General features: G+C 38.4%; 1 long non-coding RNA gene across 3 annotated transcripts; it reads right to left on the bottom strand.

The window, feature by feature from the left end:
- Positions 1-14,338: 14,338 nt before the first annotated feature.
- On the bottom strand, positions 14,339-17,749 carry LOC133778238 (uncharacterized). 3 transcript variants are annotated; one of them, XR_009869053.1, is made up of 10 exons: positions 17,551-17,749; positions 16,778-16,879; positions 16,623-16,694; positions 16,468-16,539; positions 16,303-16,376; positions 16,075-16,206; positions 15,789-15,959; positions 15,467-15,559; positions 14,953-15,063; positions 14,339-14,814 (listed from the first exon to the last, which is right to left on the bottom strand). It is a non-coding gene; the product is annotated as an uncharacterized LOC133778238 (long non-coding RNA). The 3 variants fall into 3 exon arrangements; XR_009869054.1 differs by lacking the exon at positions 14,953-15,063 and having other exon boundaries at positions 17,551-17,748; XR_009869052.1 differs by having other exon boundaries at positions 14,339-15,063; positions 17,551-17,746.
- Positions 17,750-18,075: the final 326 nt, after the last annotated feature.

Raw genomic sequence — 18,075 nt, 5'->3', positions numbered from 1 at the left:
CGTGTCCAAGTTTAGTGCCACTCAGATATGCCAATTTTTGAGATAACAACAAGAACTCAATTTTCTTAGTTGCTCTCATAGGCTATAATTTTTGGAAATCTCGATTATTACTTGAACTAGTAATCTTAATTCGTAGGATCCATGAATAGTAAAAAATAATGACATTTTGTGCTTTCTTTTAGGACCCTTCTTTTTGGTTAATATATCCAAAATATTTTGGTTAATTATGTCTAATATTTATTTGTTATATCAAGTTTGGTGTTTAGTTTTTTCAACTAATTTCCTTATGCATACTTCTTATCCCGGTCCCATTTACTATTTGTTTGTGTATTTCATCTTTCTATTGGTTATGATTATAGTTGTGTTGAGCTTCCTCACAATATGCGCTAGTTATTCAACATATTCTCTTAGTTGTGTTTGCTCACATTGTTGGTATATACTTTCTAGGCAATATATGGTATAAATCTTGACACCTATTGGTAAATTCGCAAAACATGTATCCCGAGATGAAGACGTATGTAATATCTGCTTTTACTAGTAAGGGTATTATGGTAAATGTTATGACATTATGTGTTTAATTATGTGAATTATGATATGCATGATTTATGATGTACATTTTATTATATGTTATCATCAAGTAATCCACATTCATTTGTTCTTCAATTGTTAGGGGCCAAAGTGTAATAGAATTGGAGTACTGAGGGCAAAAGTAGAATTATGGGTTTTATGATAGAAAGTGTAATTATTAAAAGTTGAAGCTATTAGTTTTGGATGGAAATTACAATAAAGGTCTTAAGTGATAATTAAGGAATAATTTGAGATTGTGGACAGAAATATCATTTGGTTTTTATACGAATTAAGTCAGATTAAATAAATCAAAATAAGTAAAATAGGCTTAGAATAGTCTTTCAGAATCTGGTATTGGGCGATAGACTAAAAGGGGAAAAAGACCACAAACAATCTCTCGTTCTTGATCTGAGTTTGTGAAGACTTGAGGTTGAAGGAGATCAACAGTCTGGGCTATTGAAGGGCTAGGAATTTCATAGGTGGCATAGATCTGAGTCCTGTGGCTAAATTTTATTTATAAGTATTCAAACCTTTACTATTTAGAGTTTTGTCAAATCTAAGTTTTTGGAAGATCTAAGACTGCTGTTATTGTTTTTGGGTTGATGAATGTTTAATATTGGTTTAGGGATGTTAATATTTGGATTCATGGGGTTAGAAACATGTTAGGATACCTATTTTGGGGGTTTGGGTTCGAGGTTTTACGATCATGTTTGATTTTCAGGTTTAGAAATTGCACTGCGATCTCTGAAAGTAGAGGCCTAGCGCCATCGCGCCCAGCCCTGGCGCGACTACGCTACTCAGCTAGATTGGCCTGGAGCTATGTGAGCGCGACCGCGCCCAGGCACTGACGTGACCACGTCAGTTGCCCAGAAACGTGGTTTTTGAGGACTTTTTATGTACTTTTGGATATAAGTTGGTAATTTTTGGGACTATATGAAGATGGGTTTTAAAGACTTTCTTAAGTATTATGGTGATTAATTAGTTTTAAAAAGAATTTGAGTGGGTTTAGTTATGGTTTTTCTTGGTTGGGGGTCTTAAAGCCTTAATGTTATATGTTATGTTTAGGCTCGCCGAGGACACTTGAAAAGACGCGTTAGGGTGTGTGTGGATCATTGCTGCATTTGAGGTAAGAAGAGTGGACACCTGCAGGGAGGGTGTACGCTTGACGTACTCTATTGTAGAAACTATTTATGAGTTATGTTAATGATAATGTTAATGCATAATTATGTTAGTGAATGTTATGTGTAATGAGCTTATGTGAACTATGGTTATGTTTTGTGTATGTGTATGTGATAAATGTTTCGTATGGTTACGTTTAAAATGCATGTCGTTACGAAAATGCATGCTTACGTTATATGATACTGGTCCAAGTCAATTTGGACTATGTTTTCTTTTTATAAGTTATGATTTATATTCTATTATTGCTATTGTTATTTTTATTGATTTAAGTTCCCGATTAAGGTTATGGGGTTGTGTCCTACACAACTCTTCTTGTTGGACTTTGGCTCATGGGTACTCTGTGATGAAGGTAAAGGCAAAGAGGTGGTTACAACACAATAAGTTGGAGAGCTTTGGCGGAGGGCGTACATGTCAAGGATTTAGCGATCATAGAGTATCAGGCCTACATTGGAAATTTACCAAGTATTTATTTTAGAATGATGTTTTAGTTTTATGGATTGAATTTCAAGTTGTTTATTTTATTTTATTTATGAAAACTACGAAACTCTGGAGTTTAATTCTTTTTAACGTTTGAGTGGTGTTAATAAATGATTTTATAAATAAAAGAGTATTTTTATTTTAAAATTTAATTATGTTAATAGTCAAGTTAACACTTCAAGAAATTGGGGCGTTACAGTTGGTATCAGAGAAACGGTTTCATTTCCTGTAGACTATCTTGACAAGTACTCTCACCGCTGAAGACAAGCTCGACTTATTGCACTGTAAGCTTTATTTAAGTTGTTTTGGTTATGTGAATATTTGCCTTACGTGTTTTAGTGCCTTATTTATATGTATAGAGTAGATAGCATGGTCTGTGTGCTTAGAGTCCCTAAGGGTCCTTTGAACAAGATTCAACGAAGGAAGCTAGCAAGAAGGATAAGAAAGGTACAAAAGATAAGGATGCAACATTTTGCACAATTGAGCATCAAGAACTTAGTGGACCATTGTGTGATGGTAAATAAGCTCATTCAGGAAGTAGTCTGGGAAGGAGGACAACTAAGTTGCAAGAAGAAGTATGAAGTATTCAGAGATACGATTTCCTCAAGCAGGATGCTGGAAGAACTTCAGGCGGTATGGAAGCACGTAAAAGACAGAGCTCGGGAAGGTGCTAAGTACAAGTGTGCGCTTAAGGCCTTCGTAAGACAAAAAGGGTTTGCAATGTCCAATGAACCATCTGATCAAGGAATTTCAATAGAGTTGTTAGATAAGCTTAAAAGTTTTTTTCCTGTGCATAGGATGTGGTTGTAGACGCTTCGTTGTAAACTGGCCGGTTTTAGTTGATTTTGTTATTACTTTTTGGGTTATGAACTTTTGTGAATGATGGATGATTCTGAATATTTTGGGCTTTATGAATAAATGGATATTAGTTGTTTGATGGATTTGAAAGTATGTTTTGGTTTCCCATTTGAAAGAGTTACACTAAGATACACTGTTTGTTTGAGGCACGATTAGAAACCATAGCTTCTAGAAGATCAGTACGAAGGAACACTGGGGTGAATCGCAACCTTGAAGACCAATGTGTTGTGAGACCTAGTATGCGAGCTAACCGTAGTGACGATCCTCCACTAGCTGATGGGGGAAGTAGGCGTGAGGAAGATCCTCATATCGCCTGCCAAAGGTTGGAGGCGCAGTTTATGGCCATGTGAGAAGACATGAGGAAACAGGCTAAGGAGTTAAAGAAACTGAGACAGTTGAGGTAGCAACAAGCTCAGCCAACACCATTGATCAGAGACGTTCAACAGTCATTAGCACCAATTGTAGCGATTCCTGAAGTTGGCAATCATTTGGAACCATTGTATGGAAGGTTCCAAAAGCAACATCCTCTAGTATTTGAAGGGAGTGTTGATCATTTAGTTACACGATGATGGCCAAATGATTCTTTTACAGAGTCTAGCACTATTTAAAATACACAATTTAACGATCCTTGATTAGGGAGGAAGTTACAACTTGGTATCAGAGCGTGCCAAGGTTAGGGTTCTTTAAGACAAGCTGGGCATGCACACTCGTCATTAAAGACAAGCTCCACTCAGGGTTTGGTAACTATTTATGTGGTTATGTATTTAGCTGCTTAAATAGGATATAAATGCCTTATTAGCCTGCCTTATTTCGAAGCAAGAGATATTCGGATAGGGCCTCACCCTTGACTGTTGATATGATTATGTGCTTGCCTGCTCAGTTGATATATGAATGCTTTATCTGCATGCTAGAGTAGAGATTGGGAGGAGTGGTCTTATTGGTTGATGTATGAATTTCTGGGCATGTATTTTTAGTACTGCAGTGGTTTGTGAATGTGTTGTTGTTTGGTTTTCCCGTGGGAAGGCTTTTGGATATGCTCATCATGCCTAATGGGTCAACTCATTGACTGCAGACGAACTCGAAGGTTATGTACCCAAGGAAGTTAATGGGACCCAGTGGTGTTTATGTTGAGATCGGAAATTATAGCCAGGGCCAGAGCTTTCCGCCTGCCCCTCAAAATGGGTAGCAAGTGTTTATGGGTATGTTATCAAGATTGCAAAGGCAAGAGGAAGATAGGTTCTATCAGAGAACACCTCTTCCTTTATTATGCCAGGAGTGTCACCAGTTTTGGCTCAGTCTAGGGTTGAGAACAGGTGGGAATTACTATATGAGATATTTTAGGAACATTACCCTCCAGTTTTTGAGGGAGGCTTAGATCCATTCAGATCTGAGCAATGGATGGGCATGATCAGTTCCATCCTCGACTTTATGGGGGTGGTAGGTTGCGCTAGGGTGATCTATGCTATGTATATGTTACGGGAGGATGCCCAGACTTGGTGGGAAATGGTATCCCAGACGCAAGATACAGCTGCGATGAACTGGAAGGAATTTAGGCAGCTTTTTAATGAGAGATATTATTGTGATGCAATTAAGACTGCAAAGACAAAGGCATTTCTGAACCTAGTTCAAGGAAATACAATAGTAACAGAGTATGTTAACAAATTCGATGGGTTGGCCGAGTTTATGGTACCCACAGACGTGGTTTGGAAAGAGCGATTTATCCAGAGATTGAATTCTGGGATAGCCCAGAGCATTAAAATTGCCCTAGTACATGAGATCTCTACCTATGCTCAGGTGGTAGGGAGGGCTCTTTTCGTTGAGGGCATAGGAAATGAGATATGGAGGGAGAGTGCCAGAGAGTGTGGAGTTCAGGCAGTGATACCTCTGTTTAGTGGAATAGGTAAGGGCAGAGGCCCCAGTGATTAGAAAAGAAAATTTATCAACATATTCATTACCCCTGGACTAGAAAAGAGGTTCCAAAATGCTCAGATAGGCCATCAGGGCAAGGGCAAGGATTGGAAACTCTACCTAGAATGTGCTAGGTGCAGGAGGCGCCATCTGGGAGAATGCCGAGCAAGGGCATGTTTCTTATGTGGGATGGTTGGACACCTCAGGGATTGCCCAAGGCTGAGGAAAAAAGAACCAAAGGGGGCAGACATCTTGACTCCAGCTCGAGTGTTCGCTCTGACGCAATCAAAGGCTGAGGCTGGTCCCTTGGTAGTGATAGGTCAACCTCCTAGTTACGATTCTTATATTATGCTGATTGGTTCTGGTGCCATGTTTTTCTTTGTTTTGTTGCATCAATTAGAGGCATAGACTTAGTATGTAGATTACGTGGTTATGTTGTGATGAGAATTTGGAACCCTACTAGTAACTTTTTAAGAGATGGATTAGATTATTGTGGGAAAAGATTCATCAGTTGACTTGATAAAGTTGGTTATGATCGACTTTGATATGATCTTGGATATGGATTGGTTAGCCAAGTATGGGACAATGATAGATTGCAAGAAAAAGATGGTAACCCTTGAGCCTCAGGGTGAAAAACCCTTTGTATTTGTTGGCACTGTGCAAGGACCCCGTATACCTATGATATTTGTACTTAGAGCTAGAGACCTATTGCAAGGGGGTGCATAAGATTCTTAGCAAGTGTGGTGGATAGCACTCAGGTCGTGCCAGTGGGACCAGGACAGACTAGATTAGTCTGTGAGTTTCTGGATGTGTTTCTTGAGGATTTGCCGGAGTTACCCCTACATAGGGAGATAAAGTTGCGATTAAGTTGGCGCCAGGGGCAGAGCCGGTGTATAGAGAACCGTATTGGATGGCTCCAGTAGAGCTGAAAGAGCTAAAGGTACAATTGCAAGATCTGTTAGACTTGGGTTTTATTAGGCCTAGTTTTTCGCCATGGGGCGCACCAGTTCTCTTCGTAAAGAAGAAAGATGGTTCTCAGAGGATGTGTATCAATTATAAAGAACTGACCAAGTTAACTATCAAGAGCATGTATCATTTTCCAAGGATTGATGATCTGTTTGATTAGTTTTTGGGTAAGACAGTATTCTCTAAGACAGATCTTCGATCTGGTTATTACTAGCTGAGGATCAGGGATGAGGATATACTGAAGACTGCTTTTCATACCAGATATGGGCATTATGAGTTCTTAGTTATGTCTTTTGTTTTTACTAATGCACCAGCTACTTTCATGGATTAGATGAACATGGTGTTCAAAGATTATCTAGATCGATTTGTGATCGTCTTCATCGATGATATTTTTGCATACTCTCAGTCAGAGATTGGCCAAGGCCAAGTACGCCTTAGAGATAAGATTTTTCCTTAGATTGGTCGATTATTACATACATTTTGTGGAAGAATTCTCAAGGATTGCTACCTCATTGATGGAACTAACACGCAAGAATCAGAAGTTGCGTGGTCAGATAAGTGTGAGAACAACTTCCAGCAGCTGAAGCAGTGAATGATTACAGCTCCAGTTCTAAGTCTCCTTATAGATCATAACAAGTTTATGGTTTATAGTGAAGCCTCAAGACAAGGTTTTGGTTGTGTTCTTATGCAGACAGTAAAGGTGATTTCCTATGCTTCATGTCAGTTAAAGGAATATGAGCAGAGGTATCCCACTCATGATATAGAGTTAGCAGAAGGTATGACTAGAGCAGGTATTGAACTAGTGGTGGACCAGTCAGCCAACATCACCCTGTAACCTACTCTTTTAGAGAGGATAAAAAGGAAACAGTTGAGTGATCCATAGCTGGGAAGGATTAGAAGGGATGTCCTAGCTGGAGTAGCTAAGGACTATACAGTGTCAAACATAAGTTTATTGAGGTATAAGGATCAGATTGGTGTTCCGATGGACACTGGGATCAAATGAGAGATTCTGTTTGAATCTTTGTAATGCCCCAAAATCCCTAATGAGGTTTAATGGTTGGATTAGGAGGCCGGGAGGGCCATAATTGATTTATTATGCCATTAAATGATTATATGCATGTTTATGTGAATTATATTATTATATGATGATAAATGCATGCATGTGGGTCCACTTTTCATTATAGGCATATTTTGGTATATTGGCCCATTGAGGGCGTTGGTGAATTATTGATGAGGCCACATTATTATGTGGATATGTTCGAGCTATTCCGCATGAGACAATCTTTGAATACAAGTTAGCGGTTTGGTCATAACATGGTTAATTTCGGGGCTCGGGGTGAGTCTCGGGATAATTTGATGATTAGTACATTACCGGGAATTAAAGGGTAATGGGATATGATTTATTAGCGTATGATAACATTGGGAATAACGGGAATTGGAGGATGTTAATTATAATTAACGAGATAGGCAGGAAACGACGGTTTTACCCATGTTAGCCTTAAGAGGGTATTTAATGACCTAGGGGCATTTTGGTCTTTAAACCTAAGGTTATATACCAACTAGAAGGCTGTAGAAAAACTGAACCAAAAATAAAGCATTCTTCCTTCTTCCCACGATCATCATTTCTTCTTCATCTTCCTCGAATTTTTGAAGTTCCAATTAACGATTCAAGCTAGGGAAGTAAGCCTCGAGGGTCTAGGATTGTGTTCTACCATTGAAGAGGGTTCCATCTTGAGCTTGAGGTAAGATTCTATCCATGGAAACTCTAGTTTTGACTTTGTTTTTCATTGATTTTTAGTTGGGAGTCTTGGATTTGATAGTTGAGAATTCAAGGAAGTTTTTAGCAAAGTTCGATTGGGTTTTGATGCCTAGGACTTTGTAGAATGGGTTTTTGGATTCATTTGTGAGTTTGGATGAGGTTTGGGATCAGATCTTGAAGATTTGAAATTGGAGAAGTCGAAGGGGAAAAACCAGGGTTGAATCACCCTGGTTCTAGCGCTACAGCACCCAAGGGAGGGCGCTACAGCGTTGTCCAGGGCAAGTCAGCCTTACTTGTAACACCTAGGCACCAGGGGGCAGCGCTACCCTATTTTTCCAGGGTACTCTTTTGGGTACTTTTGAGGGTTTTTGGCTCGGGGTTTCAAATCCTAGGGCTCGGGATCGAATCTACTAACCTTCTTAGTACGATTCGAGGTCCCGGGAGTAAGGTGTAGATCATGAACCTTTTATCATTGATTTCATTGATGGAGTTCCATATTTGGTTATGATTTGGTGAACGCTAAGGGATCAAAGGATCGATCGTTCCCAAGGGTTATTTTTAACTTGTTTCACGCTCGAACTAGAGTTAAGAAAACTGCACCCCGTATATGACATCCATGGTTATTAATGAGGCATGTTGAGTGCTCTATATGTGGACATTGATTGCATATTAAATTCTTAGCAATCTTGCTTATCTGTGAATGGTACTAACTTATTATTCAGAATTGGCAATGGTGTCAGTATTGACTGTGAAGCTGTGATTCATTAGTCAAGTTCGGCAGTAGTACTGAGCACTGATCGTATGATATTGGCTTATGAGTTAAGAATGGTATTAGCGTGTTTAACGCAAGCCGAAAATGTTAGATCTAATCGACATAAGCATCATCATCATAAGCATGAAATGCTTGACCGACCTTAAGTTCGATGAAAACAAAAGTGCTTGTCTAGTCTAAAGGCTAGTTACTTAGAGCCAAAGCCAAAAGGCTAAGGTGACCGACATGTCCCATGGCTTAGGGAGCAGATCCCCAGAGATGGACTTATTAGCCATCTATTTAAGGAGCAGAACCATAGAGATGGACTTATTAGCCATCTATACAGGGAACAGATCCTTAGAGGTTGACTCATTAGTCACCTGTTCAAGGTTGTGACTCCATAGTCACTCATCTGATTAGGGTGCAGAGCTCTAGAGATAGACTTATTAGTCATCTATTCAGAGTATGACTTAATAGTCACTTATCTGATTAGGGCTACATGCCCCAGCATGATTACTAGAATCTCGATACCATCTGATTAGGGTACACGCCCCAGCATGATTATTAGAAACTCGATATTATCTGATTAGGGCTGCAAGCCCAGTATAATTATCATGTTCATCAATTGATATTGTATACATGCAGTAATGAGTTTTCTTGTTGAGCCTTGGCTCACGGGTTCTATGCGGTGCAAGTAAAGGAAAAGAAAAGCTCACCTAGCCTTGAGTGGAGAGCTTAGGTGGTGATGTGTACATATGCGGCCGCTTGACCACCGCGGCCAAGGTGTTTCTCAAAAGAACTAGGGGCTAACCCTACTTTTGTCGTTTAGGTCGGCGGGTTGTAATTTTTACACAGTAATGACCGTTTTGGATTGTAAATAACTTTTAAACGCTTTTATGGGCCCATGTATAGTTTTATGTTTTAAATAAAATATATCCTTTCCTTAAATAAAGTATAAATGCTTTACCTGTTTACATGTGATGCATTAATAAGGCTAGGCCTTGACTACTGCATCATGGGCAAGAACGTGCTTATTAGTACTGATATTGCTAGAACATACTTATTAGTATTGTTCATTAAGAATTATCAACTAATACGTGTTAAATGCTAAATGCTATGATCATGTATCCCTTTGTATATATGTATAATTGTGGAATATGGGTGATTATCTGTTGATCTTGGACCGTGAGGTGGCAAGAGGTTTAGTTATCACTGCCCAACTGGCTGCATTGACTATTGCAGCAAGGTTTAAGTTATACGAATGATTCCAAGGCAGAAAAATTCACCAGCTGGCTAGGAAGATCAAGGCAAGAATAATAGGCAGGGTCAAGAGAATGACCAGAATCAGATTCCACAGCCAGCTCTGATAACTGGCAGCAGCTGTTTAATGACTTACAGGCCAGAGTATTGAGGCAGGAAGAAGAAATCCGCCTCCTAAGACAACAACAGGTTTCTGCGAGGAACAAATTACCTGAGGCACCACCTATATCAGTGCCAACAGTTGAGCAACTGCCAGAGGTTGGAAGCAAATGGGAACCTCTTTATGAAAGGTTCAGGAAACAACAACCTCCAGTGTTTTAGGGTAGTGCAGATCCAGCTAAGGCAGAGCAGTGGATGAGTATGATTACCACCATCCTTGACTTTATGCAGGTGTCTGGTAATGAGAGGGTGGCTTGTGCCACATACATGTTTCGGGAGGATGCTCGAATTTGGTGGGAGGTTATATCCCAGACCAGAAACATCAATGCCTTATGTTGGGAAGAGTTTCAAACTCTGTTTAATGAGAAGTACTACCATGATGCCATCAGGGCTGCTAAAGCTGAAGAGTTCATCAAATTATTTCAGGGGAGTTTATCAGTGACTGGATATGCCCTAAATTTTGATAGATTGGCAAAGTTTTCCATGGAGCTGGTGCCCACTGATGGGACCAGAAGTGTAACGCCCCGGCTACCCTAGGACAGTTACGGTGAACGATGAACCGTGAATTTAACTCACTACCCGAGTTCTTTGGTTAAAAACGTGCTTCTAGGTGTTATTAATAGGTTAAGGTGGAAATCCAATAAAAAAGAAATGATATATTTTATTTAAAACATAAAACTGTTCATGGGCCCATAAAAACGTTTACAAATTATTTACAACTTAAATTGGTCATTACAATTTAAATTTACAACCCGCTGACCTAAGCGGAAAAAATAGGGTAAACCCCCTAGTTCCTCTGAGAACTCCTTGGCAGTGGTGGTCAAGCAGCCGCATATGTACACAGCATCACCTAAGCTCTCTACTCAAGGCTAGGTCAACTTTTCTTTCCCTTTACCTGCACCACATAGCACCCATGAGCCAAAGCCCAGCAAGAAAACACAATGTTGCATGAATATAATATCAACAATGATCATAATAATCATTCAGGACTCTCAGTCCAAAATAAAGGAGTGACAGTTGAAAAGTCACTAAGGTGGGTTCCGTTCCCTCTAGCCATGTGACGATAGGGTCACCAGGGCTACACAAATAAGTGATCCTTTCACTAGCTTATCAACATAGGTGCTCGATGAACTAGTCACCAATATAACCTACCGCATGACCATAGAGTCACAACCATGGGATTTCGCTCCCTAGCTACGTGACAAGCAGTCACCTAGGCCTTTAGCCCTGGCTCTGAGTAACTAGTCCTAGACTAGTCAAGCGCTTATAAGTTTTATCAACCTTAGGGTCGGTCCAGCATTAATGCTCCTAGAGTCATTAAAAGCTGATATCGATTAGATCTAATCTTTTATCAGCCCTGCGTTCAGGACACTTATGCCATTTCTGACTCTCAGGTCAGTAATACGCGACCAATGCCGACCCTGACTAATCAGTGCCATACACAAATAAGCAAGATTTACTAAGCATTTAATATGCAATCAATGTCCACATTCTATAACCAACATGCCTCAACACAATCACGCATGTCATATATACAGGGTGCAGTTTTCTTACCTCTGATTCAAGCGAGAGTTAATATAAGAATGACCCTTGAGAACGATCAACCTTTAAGTTCCTTAGCAGTCACCTAGTCATAACCAAATAAAGGACACCGTCAACAAAATGAATAACAAAGGTTCTCGAACCAAGATCTAGCCTCCGAGACTTCGAATCCCACTAATCCAGATAGTAGAAGCGATCTCGAGGCCTAAAACTGAGTTCTCGTGATCAAAACACCCAATTGGCCTCAAAACCACTCAAGAGTCACGTCCCCAACAACACCAGGAGCAAGGGCCGCGCCGCCCAGCACGCCCAAACTCCACCACTTGCTTCTTCGAGCTTGGGCCGCGGCCCCCACCTGAGGACCTGCATAACCTCGATTTTCTTCATTTTAAACCTTCCAAAAACATACCTAAACACTTCCAAATCCAAAAATCAAAGGTCCCAAACATCCCAATGATCCAAAATCATCAAATCCCGAGGCTCAAACGAACCAAAAACTCATCGATTCACAAAATCCAATTCAAAGTTTAGAAACTCTAAAAACTCAAAACTTAGATTACCTTTGATTGGGTTGTTTTCTGTTAAATCCTGCGGTCAAGAAGCTTTTAATCTTTCCTAGGATCTCTATGCCTCGATCCTCACTTGATTCTGACTCATAGAACTCAAGATTTCTTCGAAATTGCCATGAACGTTAAAAAACTAACGGGAAGAGAGAGAAGGGTGTTTTAACGTACGGTTCTATTCGACGAACTACTTCAGGCTTAAGTAACCTCAAATAAAACATAATGCTCGGGGTCCCAAAAACACCCTCGGGGAAATAATAGTCAAAACTTCCAGAATTTCCTCCCGATCTCAATAACTCCCAATTTATCATCAAATAAACATTCTCATTACTCAATATCCCAATAAATGACCCCGTTATGACAAAACCGCTAATTTACGATATAAGACCATCTCATGCCAAATAGCTCGAATATATCCCCATAATAATGGGATCTCATCCATAAATTACAATATGCACCAAAATACACAAATATGCCCTCAATAGGCCAAATTACCAAAACACCCTAACAATCAAATGTGGACCCACATGCATGCATTTAACATCATATTATAATATAATTCACATAAACATGCATATAATCATCTAATGGCATAATTAAACAATTATGGCCCTCCCGGCCTACTAATCCAGCCATTAAACCGCATTAGGGATTTTGGGGCATTACAAGAAAGGAGAGGTTTCTCCAGGGGCTACAGCCTAGATTAGCCCGGGATGTTCGTATCACCACTGTGACTGGAGTTACTACTTACGCATAGGTGGTGGAGAAGGCCCTCACAGCTGAGAGCGTAGAGAACAAGATCTGGCAGGACAATGCAGCCAGAAGAGAGTTGAGGAGGACATGTCCTCCATTTGTGGGTTCAAGTAGGGGTGGAGGCCCCAGTGATCAGAAGAGGAAGGTTCCTGATACCTTCCCAGCTCCAGGTCCTGATAGGCGACCATGTCGTATTGCAATGGGTTGCCAGGGTGGTAGTGAGGCCTGGAAGACTTATCTTGCGTGCCCTAGGTGCAAGAGGCGCCATATGGGAGAGTGTAGGGCAAAGGCTTGATTCTTATGTTGAGCAGTGGGTCATTTCAAGAAAGATTGCCCTAAAGCAAGAAAGGAAGAACCCAGAAAGGAAAACAGCTCGGCCCCAGCTTGAGTGTTCGCATTGACTCAAGCAGAAGCTGAGGCTTCACCTTCAGTAGTTACAGGTCATCTTCTTAGTGCTGGAACCCCTTATAATGTTTTGATTGATTTTGGTGCTACACATTCTTTTGTTGCTAGTAGAATTATTGATAGACTGTGTAGACCATGTGATTATTATGATGTGGGGTTCGGGACCTTATTACCCACTGGGGAGTTAGTAGTATCCAGGAGATGGGTAAGATCTTTGCTAGTGACAGTGGAGGGCAGAGAGTTGTCAATGAATTTGATAGAGTTAGTTATGACTGACTTTGACATGATTCTGGATATGGACTAGTTAGTGAAGTATGGGGCAACCATAGATTGCAGAAGGAAAATGGTCACATTTGAGCCTGAAGGCGAGGATCCTTTTGTGTTTGTTGGTACTGTGCATGGACCTCGTATACCTAAGATTTCTGTGTTAAGGGCTAGAGATATATTTCTAGAAGGTTACATAGGATTCTTAGCCAGTGTGGTTGACACCACTCAAGTCATGCCAGTGAGACCAGAAGAAACCAAACTAGTATGTGATTTTTTGGATGTGTTTCTAGAAGATTTACCAGGGTTGCCACCGCACAAAGAGATTGAGTTTGTGATAGAACAAGCACCAGGGACGGAGCCAGTGCCTAGAGCACCTTATAGAATGGCCTCAGCTGAGTTGAAAGAATTGAAAGTACAATGGCAAGAGTTGTTGGATATGGGTTTTTTCAGACCGAGTTTCTCACCTTGGGGTCCACCACACTACAAGAAAAAGCATTACAGATAACTCTGAAAAAGTGCTATAAAAAACAATTTATAACATTTTACCAAATGCTAACATAGCCCATGTTATTAAAAGTCTGGACATTTTTATAATAATTTTCAAGTGTTATCAATAGTGTTATAATTAACTATTCCATAACAATTTTTCTTTGTTATAAAATACATACAATATCTATTTATCAAGCTTATAAATATTTTTTCAAGATTCAAACATTATGCTTATTTAATGATATTATTTAAGTGTTATAAAAAATGTTATTATAGATTCTTTTATAACATTTTGCGCATGTTATATTATATTAATGATAACTTTTTGTTATAGTTGTTATTTTTTTACAAATAAATATTTATTTATTTATATTATATTTTAATAAAATTTATTTTTGATACCTTGATAACAATATAATAAAAAAAAACAATAGATTTACAAAAATGTCAATATCATCATATTAACTAACACGGTCCAAATACATGTTTCACTTAAGAAGTGAATAACTTTCAAAAAGTAGAATTTAGAGAATCAAAGTCATCATAATAAAATTCTAGCTAACAAAGTTTTGCTAAAATTTAAAAAAAACTTCTATATTTCACTAAAAAAGCGGACAACGAACCAATAGCACCAATAGCCATGGATGGCGTTCGTCTTTGCTCTTCTTCTCCAATGACTTCGGCGACATCGATATTGTCTGTTATAGTATTGGGGTCGCTCTAGTGGTCATCCTTAGGAGTCGATCATATACACTTGGTCATCCACGAAATCCATAGCGCGATTGGAGTGAATAAAGTAGCATAGACCTTAAAACTCTAATGCGACATCAACAGAGAATAGCATAAGAATAGCTTTGCAGGTACCCGTGATGGTCTTGAAGTGAGAGCCATTGAATCAAATCCCTCTACCACTGAAATCAACAATACAAATCAAATTACCCAAACAAAATCGAAAGAACGGGAGAGAGAGAAAGAGTTCACACATGTCAGATATACACTTATAGGAACCAAAAATTCTACAAAGAAGTAAATAGGATATGTAAAGCTACCTCACATATATATATGAACTCAGCACGACTAGGAAGAAGATCAAGTGAATAAGGAACACAAAGATTGTCATCTAAGCCATCAGTATCTTTATATGTGCCAATGGGGCATTCCTGTAAAATTGTATAGCAACTAAATAAAATTTATGTAAAACACAATTCAACTTGTATAAGTAGACTGAGTGCTAGCACTAAGAATATTCTCTTAGTCAAGAAAACAACAAAATGGGAGTTTCATCGCTTTAATTCAACATTCAAATAACATAAAACTTGAAAAATCTCTTCTCAGTTCTAGGTACCCTACTTTATATTTCATGGAACTTGTACTACCCTGATTTCTAGTGATTATAACAGAATAATAAATAGGAAGAAGAATGATTTTGCCTCCATGTTCAACATAAACAATTAAGCTACAAACTATGACGCCTGTGTGTGTGCATATAGACAAGTAACAATAAAGATTCAAAAGTGGGAAAAAAAAACATATTTTGGGTACCATTGGAAATATGAAACATACCCTGCAGTAAGTGCCATAGAGGCCCTTGGGACATTTTCTTCCAGTGACAATGCCATTTTCACCATAAAGACCATTATTCCCAGAGAACCTCCACTGTCAGTTAGCATGATTCATAAAAAAAAAGAAAGTAAACTAAGATTATTAAACAAACATAATGGTTGTATACTTGTATGTGACTATTAGTTATAGATTTGGAGCCACTTATTATTAGTAATTTGGCTAAAACTTGTCAGACTGGTCAACTTGTACCAGCAGTAACAACAAATTGAAGATCTAGAATTCCAATGGATGCAATCATAGTCTCATAGAGATCATAGCTGACCTGGAATAGAACAAAAATGGATCAGTGATAACGGAAGTTCTGGCTTCTTAAACCAGAAAAGATCATCCCTGGCCTCTTCCTTTCTCCATGAACTCTTAAACCAGCATTCTCTTGTGCCAGGGTCGCAATAATATGTTGTAGCTTTGTGCCAATCAAAAGAACTAGTTGCATCTGACAATATTCAATCCCATAAAAATAAGCAGACTTATTGGGACTCATAGTTATTAGATCCCTTTCCACATGTCCTAATTAAATAGCTAAAACAATTGTAGAAATAATGACATACCTTGACCAATCTTTCCAGATCCTGTCATCAATTCATTTGGTTGGTGAGATTTGTAAATTGCAACTATTACCAAAGATAGCAGTGTTATGAAGCCCAACGTCATACATACAAGTGCAGCTCTAGAGAATACTCCTGGAATATGAATAAGAATGACAGCTTGTCAACAACCAAGGAAGAGTAGCAAAATCTTTGATAGAAAACCAAAGCAAATTACACTCAAAATTATACCTTTCGATTTTGGCACATAAGGTCTGCAGATAGACCCCAACCAGTTTCCACACAACAATGGATTTCCAATGAAGCTGTAAAAGATCCCAAGTACTCAACACAATTGAATATGAATACAGTACTTTAAATATCAGAATGAGATAATAGGAGCATATATATATATACCTGTCTGGTGACAAATTAGAAAAGTTCCTTATAGGAGGTACAACTCCAGACAGATTGTTGTAAGAAACATTCCTGAAGTGTACGAACACGGGAGAGTTAATAACAATCATAGCATAGGCACATAAAAGAAGACAAAGTCAAGGAAAAATAATTACAAGGATGCAAGACTTAGACAATTGGCAAGCTGAGCAGGTATCTCCCCTTGTATGTTGTTGTTGTTAAGTATCCTGTTAATAAAATTTCAATCAGCCCAAAAATAACACTATGTCCTAAAAAGATGGCAGAAACAAAAGCAAAAAATTACACTTACAAAGACACAATGTTCTGCAACTGTCCCAATTCTGCAAAAAATCATTTTGCCACTTGTGAAAAACAGCCAAAATACCATCATAAGTTTTACAATGGCTTTGACCTGTATTCAAACAACAAAATGATAGTCAAACAACAAAGACAAAGCAGTTATATAATGATAATAAATATGATAAAGAGCTTTGGAAAATATTGATGAGTACTGATTCAAAATAGAACAAAATAGAACAGACCTATAGCAATATTGCCAAGCCTTGCCATAATAATGATATTAATAAAGAAAGAGAAAGAGACTTTTACTTTCAAAAGATAAAATATATGCACTAAACCTTTTTTTAGCCAATTAATATTAATAAAGCTTTATAAGAATAAGAAAGTAAGTTAAATACTGAAAGAGGTAATTTATCAAACACTTTGCAAGCAATTAATCAGAAAAGAGAAACAAAACAACTAAACTACAAATATATAGCATCAATCAAGTATATATGATACAATTCAATCTGCATAAACTATAAAGTAAGAAAACAGAGCATAAATAATAGAGTAAGAAAACATACTATAAACAATTTCGACTAAAATCAAATCACAGTAATGCTTAAATCATATTAATACATCTAATTCAAAGTAAAAACTATAGCCTAAACGAAGAGCACAACATACATAGAGAGAAACAGAGCAACGAATTGGAGATTGATACTTAGAATGACCCAATCTCAATCAATCTCTACGTTCTACATATATACACACAAATACAGCAGAGATGGATATTGATACCTCATACGACTCACAAATCCAAAGAGAGAGAAAATCTTATGCGGCATAGGAGAGAAGAGCTTCATCGGAGCCAGAGTCGCGAGAGAAAGGACAGAGAATTGGAGGAGATATTGTTGTGAAGTGAGAAAAAGATCACCGATGAGAGAGAGTGGGCGGGGAAAGGGGAGAGAGAGAGAGAGAGAGTATCTAGGGTTAAGAGAGAAATAATTGAAAAAAACAAATGGTAGGCCCAATACTCAAAATTATTTATAACATAATATGGACATAATATTACCAGCCCAATATGCAGTATCAACATCTAAATCAATAGCACTTTTTGAAAAATGTCATTTTTAAGTGGTATATATAGTCTGAAATGTTGTAGTGCCAGTTCTGTTTGTGAAGAAGAAAAATGGTTCTCTGAGAATGTGTATTGATTACAGAGAACTGAATAAGTTAACAATCAAGAACAAGTATCCTCTGCCAAGGATAGATGATCTGTTTGATCAATTACAAGGTAAAAGGGTTTTCTCAAAGATAGACCTT

This window comes from Humulus lupulus, chromosome 5 (genome assembly GCF_963169125.1).
Source record: "Humulus lupulus chromosome 5, drHumLupu1.1, whole genome shotgun sequence".
Lineage (NCBI taxonomy): Eukaryota > Viridiplantae > Streptophyta > Magnoliopsida > Rosales > Cannabaceae > Humulus > Humulus lupulus.
Note: the sequence above shows the minus strand (reverse complement) of the source record. Positions and strands in the feature narration are given on the sequence as shown.